The following is a 13,820-nucleotide window of genomic DNA, read 5'->3' on the forward strand; positions in this document are numbered from 1 at the left end:
CATTTGAATACAAATTAGGTCGACAGGAAGGACAAATCCGTCCTCGCCGTGACGACAAACCGCTATAAGGAGGAGGCGGAGACAGGGAGGGAGGAGGGGGGAGGGGGGTGAGCGGGGGGGATGTGGCTCGGCGGAGGCGGAGCAGGGCCGGAGGGGGCGGAGACAGGTTACCTTATCGTCAACCCATGATGTTGAGGACTGTATGGGATGCCCTTAATTCCTACTACAGCTCGAGAGTTCTTTCAGTTGGCTGCACTTTTGGCTCGGGCCCGAGCTCAATTGCACAAAATGCTCTCAAAGCGTCGGATTGATGTTGCCTTGTAATATCATCCGATGCCAAGCACCAGTGCCTGAAATTTTCCATAGTATTCTTCCCTGGCAGAACTATATCTCAACAGCTTAGCCAATAGCCTTTGTCATAGTATATGTTATGTCAGCACGTATGTATGCATGTATGAAAGTAAATATATTCATATGTATGTTTATAAGTAGGCCCTGCACTACCATGCTCTTTTTTACGAATAAATATACCCAACAAAACAAATATAACGAAGAAATCTCCCGGAACTGCACCCCAGACGGTTAGAATCAAAAGAACGCCACGAGATAATGAGTATTGTGGAGCCTGTCGTCCCAGCAAGCCACGGACACGATGTCTGCTCGCAAACAAACACAAAGAAAGAGCAAAGTTTGCTTTCGAGGCGGATTCGTCACGGCGTCGCGTTCTGTTCCAGGGCTCTGAGGCGGGGTTAGATGAGGGACTTCGCGGCCGTGGTTCCTCACTGCTTTCGAGGGAGGCTGCATGCGGGAGGTGGGAAGAAAGTGGCGGTGGTGGGAAATGGGAGATAGAGAGGGAGGAGATGGTGAGTGAAAGGGAAAGGGAAATGGAGGGACGGAGGGACGGAGGGAGAGAGAGGGGAGGGGGGAGGGGAGGGGAAGGGGAGGGGGAGGGGGAGGGAGAGAGAGAGGGAGGGAGAGGGAGAGAGAGATAGGGAAGGAGAGGGAGAGAAAGATGGAAGGAGAGGGAGAGAGAGATGGAGGGAGGGGGAGAGAGAGAGAGAGAGAGAGAGAGAGAGAGAGAGAGAGAGAGAGAGAGAGAGAGAGAGGGAGGGAGGGAGAGAGAGAGAGAGAGAGAGAGAGAGAGAGAGAGAGAGAGAGAGAGAGAGAGAGAGAGAGAGAGAGAGAGAGAGGAGAGAGAGAGAGAGAGAGAGAGAGAGAGAGAGAGAGAGAGAGAGAGAGAGAGAGGGAGAGAGAGGGAGAGAGAGGGAGAGAGAGAGAGAGAGAGAGAGAGAGAGAGAGAGAGAGAGAGAGAGAGAGAGAGAGAGAGAGAGAGAGAGAGAGAGAGAGAGAGAGTTAAAGAATGTACCGGGAAAGAGTTTCTAAAGGGGGAATCTTAAAAAAAGTGGAAAGTAACCAAAGAAAGTCCCCCAAAACGGAGAAGACAGGTAGTATAGCCAAGTCCTAAGATTAAAGGAAATGGATAGTTTTTTACTTCTTCCTTCGTCAGCGGAGAAAAACAGAAAAGTTAACATTAAAGTGGATAGAATGAAAGAAGAGGAGGATGAGGAGGAGAAGCAGGACGAGGCCATGAACGGGGAAAAGGAGATGGAAGAAGATGAAAAAGGCAGCAGACGGAGAAAGAAGAGGACGAACAAGACAAGGAAGATCAAGAGGAGGACGAATAAGAAGACGAGGGAGAGAAAGAGAAGCACCAGAAAGGGGAAAGGGGAGAGGGCTCGAACGCACGTCTCCGCCGAGGTCATTCCTGGAGGCCACACGTTTATCCCATAAAGTAGATGACCCTAAGTAATGGTTGCCAGCCCTTCGCCTCGCGCAGGATTCCATAACCGTCTCAGACCAACGGAGATAGGACGACGACACGGCCTGGATGATAGGATACATAGGGTAGGGGACGGAGGCGGGAAAGTGCGAAGTTGAGGGAAGGGGAAGGAGAAGGAAGAGGAAGTGGGGGTGGGAAGAAGACGAGGAATAGGAATAGGAATAGGAAGAGGAGGAGGAGGAATAGGAATAGGATGAAGAGGGGGAGGAGAAGGAGGAGGAATAGCAAGAGGAAGAGGGGGGAGGAGAAAGAGGAGGAATAGCAAGAAGAAGAGGAGGAGAAAAAAGAGAAGGAAGAGGAAAGAAGAAAAAAGACACTGAGAAACATACACAAAGACATCCCGAGAACCTGACACGAAGAAGACACATCCATCACCAAAAAAACAACAACAAACAAACAAACAACCAAACAAACCTTAGACGCCACCCATACCAAACCCAACAAGCGGAAGACGAGACGGAGGGAAGGAGGGGGAGGGACTCGCGACCGACGTCTCTGCGGTGGAGTTCGGAGTGGGAGGAGGAGCAGGAGCAAGGAAGTACCTTAAAGAGACCGGAACCAGCACGAGCCCGAGGAGGTTTAATGACTCGCTAATACGAAGGCGTGTTGCGGACCAATGAGGTGTGCGGCCGAGGATACGAAGAGGCCGCCGAGCGCTCGTCTTGATAGTCTGGGGGAAAGTCGGGGAAGAGAGGAGGAGGGAGAGAGAGAGAGAAGGAGGGAAAGAGAGAGGAGAAGGGAGAGGTTGAGGGGGAGGGAGAGAGAGGGTGAGGGGAGGGAGAGAGAGGATGAGGGGAAGGGGGAGAGAGGGTGAGGGGGAGGGAGAGAGAGGATGAGGGGGGAGGGAGAGAGAGGATGAGGGGAAGGGGGAGAGAGGGAGGGAGGGAGAGAGAGAGAGGATAAGGGGGAGGGAGAGAGAGGGTAAGGGGGAGGGAGAGAGAGGATGAGGGGGAGGGAGAGAGAGGATGAGGAGGAGGGAGAGAGAGGATGAGGGGGAGGGAGGGAAAGAGGAGGATGAGGGGGAGGGAGGGAGGGGATGAGGGTGAGGGAGAGGAGAGAGAGGATGAGGGGAAGGGGGAGAGAGGGTGAGGGGAGAGAGAGAGAGAGGATGAGGGGAAGGGGGAGAGAGGGTGAGGGGGAGGGAGAGAGACGGTGATGGGGAGGGAGAGAGAGGATGAGGAGGAGGGAGAGAGAGGGTGAGGGGGAGGGAGAGAGAGGATGAGGGGGAGGGAGAGAGAGGATGAGGGGGAGGGAGAAAGAGGGTGATGAGGAGGGGAGAGAGAGGGTGATGGGGAGGGAGAGAGAGGGGGAGGGGGAGGGAGAGAGAGAGGGGGAGGGGGAGGGGGAGAGAGGGGGAGGGAGGAGAGAGAGGGAGAGGGATGGTGGGAAGAAGAGAGAGATAGGGGGAGGGGACAGAGGGAGGGGAGAGGGAGAGAGGGTGAGGGACAGTAGGAGGGACAGAGGGAGAGGGACAGTGGGAAGAAGAGAGAGAGAGGACGAGAGGGGGAGGGGCAAAGGGAGAGAGGATGAGGGGCTGTGGGAGGGAGAGAGAGAGAGGACTGAGTGACTGTAAGAGAGAGAGAGAGAGAGAGAGAGAGAGAGAGAGAGAGAGAGAGAGAGAGAGAGAGAGAGAGAGAGAGAGAGAGAGAGAGAGAGAGAGAATAGAGAATAGAGAATAGAGAGAGAGAGATACATAGAGAGAAAGAGAGAGAGAGAACAGAGATAGATAGACAGAGAGACGAAAGAGGGAAGGTAGGACAGCCTGAGAGGAGGACTTGTGAAGTGAGCGAAAGATACTACATAACAGTGAGAGGCACAGAAGTTTCTGAATTAACGTGCGTCTAAGGTGGTTGGGTACGAAACAAGGGGGAAGGGGGAGGGGGTGGAGGAGGGGGGAGGGGGAGGAGGGGAAAGGGATGATTGGAAGGCCTTTTGCTCTAGATTAATTCCGATTGATCGCCCTTCCATCATTCTACTCTACTGTTTCCTGGATAGTTTCCATCAACTCGCATCCATTGTCCGTTTGTCTGTCTGTTTGTCTGTTTACGTCCTTCTCTATCTATCTACTTCTCTCTTTCTCCTTCGCGAAGATTCTCCCTCTCTTTTGCCTTTCCGTTTCTAACTCCATTTCTCTCTTTCTCTTTTTCCCTTTCACTCACTCCCCTCCCTCTCTCCTTCCCTCCCTTCCCCCCAAAAGCCCAATCACCGAAGGACTCCTCCCTCCCCGTTGCTATTCCCCCCTCCCCCTGGCCGAGATCCCCCGCACACTTGCAGCAACAAAGCAACTAACAACAAAGAAGAAACAAAGCAACTTGCAACGACACGGCAAACTAACAAAGCAAAGCAACTTGCATTAGCAAAGCAAAACAACAAAGCAAAGCAACAAAGCAACTAGCAACACACTAAAGCAACAACAAAGCAAAACAACTAGCAACAACAAAGCAAAGCAACTAGCAGCAACAAAGCAACAATCAATGACAAAGCAAAACAACCAGCAGCAGCATAGCAACTAGCACCAACAAAGCAACTAGCAGCAAGCGCGAACAAGGACCAATCGATAGGCTAGCCGAGTAATAATTGAGCAGCTAACTGCCCTGGCGCTCCGGTCATCCGCTCAGCCGGGGTGACATCCTTCGGGCTCGGGAGTTGGGAGGGGAACCAACTCACTGAATCCTGCTCGCCTCCTCCTCGCCCTTCCTTCGCTCCGCTTCCACTCCTTCCTATTCCTCCTCGGGAAGAAAAAAAGGAGTAGGAGAGGGAGTGGGGATGCGAGGAAGGAGGGGGAAAGGAGGGGAGGGAATCCTCCTTCCCTCCCTTTCGCGTTCCTTTTCCACTTTCCCTTTCCTTCTCGTCCTGCTTCTCGAAGAGTAAGGGGAAGAGGAGGGGGGCGAGTAGGGGGAAGGGGTATTGGGGAGCGGGGAGGACAGAGAGGGAGGGGAGGAGGAGGGGAGGAGGAGGAGGAGGAGGAGCGGAGGAGGAGGAGGGGAGGAGGAGGGGGAGGAGGAGGAGGAGATGGAGAAGAAGGAGGACGAGGAGATAGAGAAGGAGGAGGAGGAGGATAAGCGGTGAGAGGGGAAGGGGAGGAGAAGAAGCGGAGATAGGAGGCAGGAGAGGAGAAGAAGAAGGAAGAAGCGGAGAGGCGGGGGAGGAGGAGGAGGAGGAGGAGGAGGCTGGCGACGCGACCTCAAAAAGACGCCAACACTGACAATTAATCAAGCCATCAAGTCGCCCCTCAAACGACCAATTATGTGGTGGAATTGGACAGACGGATCCGGGCCGGCGCTACAACATCTCTGGTAATTGTCACTAAACGCTCCAATTTCTCGCTCTTACGACCAATATATATCCCGGCCGTCGAATATCTAATAAGGATCAAAGTACTTAAACATTTCTTTCACGGACTGCACTTTGCTTACGTCTTGTTTATGTGCCGGCAATATTCAGGCTCCTACTGGGGGCGTTTCTTCAGATATTGAATTCCTCTGGATAGTGTCTCTGCTGCCGCGCCGATGAGACGGAAGCGGAGTCTAACGCTGTGAACCGATATGAAACAATTTGGGAAATCTATCCCTCTGGCGGCACCTGTTCGAACTCAGACGCGCATCTTTACAGGCGGTTTACATATCGCGAAATAACTGATTTGAAGATTATCAAGTATTCATGATCCATTTTTTTTCTCGACAAGTAATTATCATACATTTTTATCTTGACATCTGACAGCACCTGTTCGAACTCAGATGTGCATCTTGACATGTATTTTTTTAATCGCGAAATAATTGATAAAGAGGTATATGAAGTATTTATATCATTCATTTCTTTTGACAAGACACAGTTGATGAGCACAGATATATCTCATCTCATACTATCACCACGGTCACCATCACACCATCGGCCTTCGAATTACACCCACTCCCTCTCACGAACGAAATGAAAACCCTTCACCACCGACCAAATCCCACTTATAAGTCATAACAGACCCTCTCGAAACCTCTAAATACCCCCTCTTTCCCCTCCCTCCCCCTCCCCCCTTCCCCTACCCCAAAGCTCCTCAGCATTCGTCACCCTCCCGCTCGGCCGACGATAAACCAACTGTATTTCCTGTAATCTGCTGAGTAGACGGGACTCGCGCGGGTCCTTGGGTATCAGGGGCTTCGGAATCAAAACGCGGCCGGCGGAACGCACTCTTCGGAATGACAAAAAGGCCCCCGGGATACAGAAGGGCGATGGATGGACGGATCCACGAAGATAGACATACAGAAATAGAGACAGCGAGAGATGGCTAACTAGCTGGATAAGTGGAGAGGTGGGGGAGGGGGAGGGAGGGAGAGAGAATTATATTGTTAGATGGATAGACAAACAGATAAAAATACAGACAGATTGTGAGAGAGAGAGAAACGGAGGCAAAAATCCGCCAGCAGATGTCGATCCTTTCCAAAAGGAAAAAGGAGAGAAAGAGAGACAAAAAAAGGCATAAAGCGCGGGGCTTCACTGCCGCGACACCAATCATATCCTTTACATTAACATTTAAGGAAAATGTCCTCGGTTCCTTTTCTTGATTTTTGAAATCCTTATCTCGGGAGGAGCCATTATCTCAACAGCTGTGAAAGATATCGCGGATAATAGCCACTCACAGCGCGCATGAGAGTCGGGTTAACAGTTAAATAATAACTGCAATAACTAGCCACGAGGAGGTTAATATCGCGTATTCAGTAGTTAAAGGCGATATACACTCTCACTAACTATTAAAACAAATTAACGAGCGCCATAAAAACTAGTCCAGTGTGAGTGTAGTCAACTGAACCGTGGTCCAAGAACCAGGGCCAGGCTGTTGCCACTGGGCGACTCCGGTGCCTCCCGCTCCTTCCCTGCCACTCGCATGACAACTGCTAGAGTCATGCACGTCTGTTATGGCGACATACACGCAGTAACGCAAGATCGCAGCGGCCATCAGCAGCACACGGCGCCGACACAAAGTAACAACCTCCCAGTGACAACAGCGAGTGCCGGCATTAGTCGAGACGCAACAATTATGTAGAGAACGGCAGCAGTCCGTCACACCGCGGTAATATAAGGCCGTAGTTAGCACGACAATTACACAGTTGATGGTCCGTGCAGGGCCCCGGGCCATTATGCTAGACGAGGCTGCCTCTCCAACACTGTCGCACGCACTCTTCGCCCTGTCACTACTCCTGCGCCTCCCTCGCTCTCCTGTCTGCTTCTCCTCGCCCTCACCCGTCTCTCTCCTGCTTTCCTCTCTCTCCTCTGCCCCGAATTCTCGTTCTCTTGCTCGCACTCTCCTCCTCCCGCGTCGCACTCTACTCGCTCTTGGCCTTCTCCCGTACCATGACTCCGGTCTTCTTGTTCTACTGCACGGCACTCTACGCACCATCGGCTTCCTTTGTCCGACCTGCCTCACAATCGGTCTTGCTCCTCGCACTCTTTGATCTCCCTCTCATCATAATCTCCTCACACACGCTCTGATTAAACTCTAATTAGAATCCTCACGCTGATCGTATCCATTCTCGCCTTCATTTGGTCTCCCATTCCGCCCTCACGTGCACGCGCCGTCTCGTTTCCCTCTGGAGACGGGAGCCTTCCTCGCCCCTCCGGCTTCGCGCTCGAGACGGAGGCGATGAGAGGGACGACCTAGACGGAGGCGATGAAGGAGGCGACGATGAAGGGGGAGGGGCGAGCTGGACGGAGGCGAGGACGAAGGCGGTCAGGAAGGAGGCGATCTGGATGGGGGTGAAGGCTGAAGCGATCGAGAAGACGTTCAAGACGGTTGCGATCGGCGAGAAGACGACCAAGAAGAAGGCAACCAGGGAGAAGGCGATTCATTCATAAAATAGGTGCCACAATCCACCATTGAAAGGCTTCAGAAGAGGAACAGCTGAGCGCAGGGGCGAGGGACATGGGAGAAGGACAGTTGAGGCGAACCAGGAGAAGGGAAGAGGAGGAGGGATAGGCCTAGGGAGGCTGGCGGCGGGGTGTGGGCGGCCGGGGAGGCTGGGGAGGAGGGCTAGAGAGCTATAAGACCAACGGAACGCAAAAATCGGTCATTGTGTGATGACATAAACCCCAGCACGTCATTCGGGTCTAAACTCTCCGTGATTATAACCCGGTACCATCTCATTAGCATACACACACCGTGCTCTACGACAACGTTAACGCGTGCGAGCTCCTTCATTACCGCGTCTGGCTCGCCTGTGATGATGTGTTTAACCACAGCTCCATCCCCGGGGGCTTACCCACTTGACGAACGCACTCATAAGTGGCCACTCTGCCTCCACGAGACAATCTCTGCATGCGCTGTAATGTCGAAATGATATCTACCTTTAATGAGCTCGTATGATTCAACTGCCGCCAATAAATCACGTGTCTTTGGTGTTTATTGCCCCTAAACGCGCTGCAGGGGGCCTGACACACGGCGGGCCTCTTGGTTTACTATGGTGATATGATCATGGGATAATAACTGTATTGCTATAATAGCCTAGTTAAGATAAGGTTCACGGCTGCAATAAGTCCATAAATTCCTACCCCTCTTCCCCCTCTCTCCCTCCCCGCCCCGCGCCCCCACGCAGGGCCGCTGCGACGGAGCGATTGCCGAGGAAAAGTTCCTCTTAACGAGAATCTAAAGCTGGCGCGAGGCTGCAGCTGATCGGACGTCAGCGCGAAGTGCAATTGGCTCGGCGAAAAACTGAGCCGCATTAAAAATCGGGAAATTCTGCGAATGGCAAACGTTTGTTGTCATAGACATGATTAATGCTAAACGCATGCATCACGAGTGCAAACAGCTGGCGCTTAAGGAATCGACTCCGCCACTCGAAGTCGCTGCAAAATTTAACAGCGCAATCACATCATTCGCCAATCCAGCAAGCAAAACTTGAGGCTACACACGCGCGCGCGCGCTTGGCCATTGCTGGCCGCAGCCACGCAGAGGCCATGGAGAGATTTGCTGGCCACGGCAACGCACCGGGGACGCTGGAAGATTTGCTGGCCACGGTCAGACAGGAGGGGACGTTTGTGGTCAGCCGGAAATGATATAGGAGGTAAATGTTGTTTGACTTTAGTGGGAGTCGCGGTGTTTTTGTTTGTTCTGGCATCCACTCTCGCCATCCAGGCTTATTTATGGCGGCCTTTATTACATTAAGTGTATCTCGCGACGCACGTTCTGAAGCCCGCGTTCTCGTCCGCGGGGGAAATGAACGTCGCCGAACAAGTGAACAGATCGTTCTCATGAAAGGCAGCGGCAGCCGACTGGAAAGTGGCAGAGCGTTCGCCGTTCTCCCGATAACAGAAGGGAGGAGAAAAAGATGCCTCTCCCGGCGACGAGAAATAAGGAAGGGCGGCAGCCGATCTCCCGAAGAAGGGCAGGGACTGAATGGGAAAAAAGTCTCCGCGTATGTTATAAAACGATGGAGGGAGGGATTGGGAGGGAAGATAAACACGGAATGGGAAAGTGGCTTACTAGGAAGGACGCAAAGGATGAAAAGAAAACGAAAAATGAAATAAGATGAAATATGTGTGTGTGTGTGTGTGTGTGTGTGTGTGTGTGTGTGTGTGTGTGTGTGTGTGTGTGTGTGTGTGTGTGTGTGTGTGTGTGGGTGTGTGTGTGCGCGCGCGCGTGTGTGTGTATGCGCGTACGTGTGTATATGAGGGAGAGGGAGATAGCGAAAGAAACAATGTCTTGGGGCGTGGCTACAGACAGTGAACACTTTCACGAACAAAGGGAGGGAAGGAAACCCAGTGTCACGGGCGGCGAAGGCGGGGAAAGCGAAAGGAAGGGCGGGCGGGGGAAGGCCAGAGGGAAGGCAGGGATGGAGGGAAGGAAGTCCAGTCGCATGGCCGGAGGGAGCGAGGAAGGAAGGGAGGGAGGGAGGGAGAGACGGAGGGAGGGAGGGAGGAAGGGAGGGAGGGAGGGAGAGAGGGAGGAGAGGGAGAGACGGATGAAGGGAGAGAGGGGGATGAAGGGAGGGAGGGAGAGGGGGATGAAGGGAGGGAGAGAGAGAGGAGATGAAGGGAGGGAGAGGCGGATGAAGGGAGTGAGGGAGAGACGGATGATGGGATGAAGAGGGAGAGAGGAGTGAAGAGAGGGAGGAGAGAGAGGGTGAAGGGAGGGAGAGAGGGGGGGGATGAAGGGAGGGAGAGAGAGAGAGGAGATGAAGAGAGGGAGAGAGAGGATATGAAGAGAGGGAGAGAGAGGAGTAAAGGGAGAGAGAGAGGAGATGAAGGGAGGGATGGAGGGAGGACGGGAAGCCTGGCAGGGGGGAGGGAGGAGAGCCCAGAACAGCGGTCGAGAGCTCGGTGTCATGGAACATTACCAGTGGACAATTGTCAAGCGGGCGGCTACTTCTCCAGAACAATAAACATTGATCATAAGGGCGCGCCTCGGTCCCTCGCATGGCCACCGCCTAATGACATTCCATCATCAACTCTCCATCAACTCCACGGGTCGTTAGGACAGCCCCGGGCGTCTTATCCGATTGATCACGTTGAGGCGACGTGGCGATCGGGCCGCCCACATAATCCGCGATTTATATCTCGGAGCTGAGAGACACCGGTGGGGGAGGGGGGTGGGTGGGTGGGGTGGGGTGGGGGAGGAGCGGATTCTTGGCTTTCTTTTCCTCGTCGCAGATCCGGATTTTTTTTTCTGTTTATGGCTGTCTCAGTCTGTCTGTCCTAGAGTCTGTTTCTGTCTATATTTTTGTCTGTCCGTCTGTATTTCTCTCTCTCTCTCTTTGTATATCTATCTCCCTCTCTCTTTCTAGCTCCCCCCCCCTCTTTTTCTAGCTCTTGTATCTCTTTCTCCCCCCTCTTCTCTCCTCTCTCTCTCTCTCTCTCTCTCTCTCTCTCTCTCTCTCTCCCTCTCTCTCTCTCTCTCTCTCTCTCTCTCTTCCCTCCCTTTCTCTTTCTCTCCCCTCCCTTCCTGCTGTTTTTTGTACGAGGAAACGAGGAAGATTTGTTTATGGTCTTATCTTTTGCACAGGAGGCAGTTAATTTCTTTGTCTGTATGTTTATCTCCCTTCTAGTGTACGTGGGTAAGTGTGTGTGTGTGTGTGTGTGTGTTTGTGTGTGTGTGTGTGTGTGTGTGTGTGTGTGCGTAAGTATGTGTGTGTGTGTGTGTAAGTATGTGTGTGTGTGTTTGTGTGTGTGTGTAAGTATGTGTGTGTGTGTGTGTGTGTGTGTGTGTGTGTGTGTGTGTGTGTGTGTGTGTGTGTGTGTGTGTGTGTGTGTGTGTGTGTGCGTGTGTGTGTGCGTGTGCGTGTGCGTGTGCGTGTGTGTGTGTGTCTGCGTGTGTGTGTGTGTCTGCGTGTGTGTGTGTGTGTGTGTCTGCGTGTGTATGTGTGAGTGTGTCTGCGTGTGCGTGTGTCTGCGTGAGTGTGTGTATCTGTATGCGTGAGTGTCTGTGTGTGTGTGTGCGCGTGCGTTTGCTTGTGTGATTTTCCCTTATTTCTGAAATTATCAAAAGCGCGGCGCCACGGCCAAGGCATATTTAATCTCAAAATGACCTTTATAGCCATTAGATTGCATTTCTTATAAAGAGGAGAAGCAGAGCCTTTCAAGCTGCCTAAATAAATGGTTGCCAGTTCTTACATTATTATCTTATTTAGTATCGCTTTTTCTTTTGTCAATATTTTCAACAGTTATTATTTGTCTTTCACAATTAATATCTATATCATTGTGATCACCAGCGCTCTCTGCACAAGGCTCATTTGCTGCTTATCGCTTTGGGGGTGGGGTGGGGGTGAGGGGGGTGAAGTGGGAGGTCGTCCTGTTGCCACGGAAAGTCAGTAGGAGGTCGTGGGAGGTCGTAGGGGGTCGTGGGAGATCGTAGGGGGTCGTTGGAGGTCGTAGGAGGGTCGTCGAAAAGCAAGGGATGAGGAATCCAACAATCCTCCTGACAAGGGAAGTTGTGGTCGTGTTTGCGAGGGGGGGGGCGTGGTTGCGAGAGGGGGGGGGGGGGGGGGGAGTCGGTATGGTGGGGGGGGGGGGTGGGGGCAGGGTAGGGGCAAGAGCAGAGGAAGGGGAAGGGGAAGGGGATGGGGGAAGGGTATGGGTAGCAAGAGCAGAGGAAGGGGAAGGAGGAAGGGGGAAGGGTAGGGTAAGGAGCAAGAGCAGAGGAAGGGGAAGAAGAAGGGATAGGAGTGGGTAAGGGGAGGGGCAGGGACAGAGGAAGGGGTAAGGGTACGAGGTAGGGGAAGGGGAGGGCGGGGTGGGAGCGGGCGGGTCGTCGCTTGGTCTCCGTGCCTCTCATTGTCATTCACAACACGGGCTGGGAAACCCTGCTTCGCCGCTTTCGTGAACCACGATAACACCCCGCGCTTATACCAACCATTTTGCTGTCTGTCTGTACGTCCGCCCGCCCGAGTCCCCTTCTCTTTGTCTCCCTTTCTTGTTACGTTGCTCTGTTTCCTGTTTCTGTCTGACTATAACAGTCCCTTCCTGTTCTCTCTGTCTGTCTCTCTCTCTGTTTTTCTCTCTTATCTCTCTCATCTGTCTCATCTCTCTCTCTGCCTCATTTCTCTCTCTCCACCTCTCACTCCCACTCTCTCTCTGTCCCTCTTCCTCCCTTTCTCTTCCTCTCCCTCTCCTTTTCTCTCTCCCTCTCCCTCTCTCTCTCTCTCTCCCTCTCCCTCTTTCACCCACTCTCATTCTCTTCCTCTCCCTCTCCCTCTCCCTCTCCCTCTCCCTCTCTCTCTCTCTCTTTCACCCACTCTCTCTCTCTTCCTCTTTCACCCACTCTCTTTCTCACTCCCACTCCCACTCTCTTTCTCACTCCCACTCCCACTCCCTCTCCCTCTCCCTCTCCCTCTCTCAGCCCGTTTATATGTGGAATATCTCTAAGCTATTGACAAGAACGCGATCCCCTAGTTTGTTTGGCAAGAAGGAACACTTACAAAATGGCTTGTTTGCCCAACTCGACGGCCGCTCCTTCTCCTTTCAGTCCGGGAGTGTCATTGAATTATTTGCCGACGAAATTATTAACTGAGCAGGGAGGTGAATGATTTCCGTGTGTGTGTGTGTGTGTGTGTGTGTGTGTGTGTGTGTGTGTGTGTGTGTGTGTGTGTGTGTGTGTGTGTGTGTGTGTGTGTGTGTGTGTGTGTGTGTGTGAGTGAGTGAGAGAGTGAGTGAGTGAGTGAGTGAGTGAGTGAGTGAGTGAGTGAGTGAGTGAGTGTGTGTGTGTGTGTGTGTGTGTGTGTGTGTGTGTGTGTGTGTGTGTGTGTGTGTGTGTGAGTGTGTGTGTGAGAATGTGTCCGTCTACGTGTATGTACACACACAAGCTCAAGCTAATCTAAAAAAAAAAAAAAAAAAAAAAAAAAAAAAAAAAAAAAAACGCCTCTTTTCACCCCGTAAGAACACACGTGCGGTGCCTCCGTCTCCCTCAAGGTCGAGCGGGCACCTTCGCTCCCCCTCTCCCCCCCCCAACCCCCGCAGTGACACGCCCCGCAGCCACAGCCACAGCCGCCCGTGTGCAACTTCCCGACTCCAGACGCCAAGTTCTGCTGAAGGAGGAGGAGGAGGAGGCGCTCATTAAGAGTTGGCGGCCGCGCTCTTGATCAGTATTCTTCATCGGCGCGGAGGCATCGGCGGGGGCCACGCTCCCCCGCCGGAGACACTGCGCTCTGCTCACTTCCGAGTCTAATTGAGTTCTATGAGAGAGAGAGAGGGGTGAGGGGGGGGGAGTGAGGAGAGGGGAGTGAGGAGAGGGGAGAGAGGGTGAGGGGGCGTGAGGAGAGGGGAGAGGGGGTGAGGGGGCGTGAGGAGAAAGGAAGGGGGTGAGGGGAGTGAGGAGAAAGGAGAGGGGGTGAGGGAGATAGGGAGAGGGGGAGAGGGGGGTGAGGGGGGAGTGAGGAGAAAGGAGAGGGGGTGGGAGTGAGGAGAAAGGAGAGGGGGTGAGGAGAAAGGAGAGGGGGTGAGGGGAAAGGAGAGGAGAAAGGAGAGGAGAGGGAAGGTGGGAGGGAGCGAGAGGACAAAAGAG

Source organism: Penaeus vannamei, chromosome 10 (assembly GCF_042767895.1).
Source record: "Penaeus vannamei isolate JL-2024 chromosome 10, ASM4276789v1, whole genome shotgun sequence".
In the NCBI taxonomy this organism is placed as follows: Eukaryota; Metazoa; Arthropoda; class Malacostraca; order Decapoda; family Penaeidae; genus Penaeus; species Penaeus vannamei.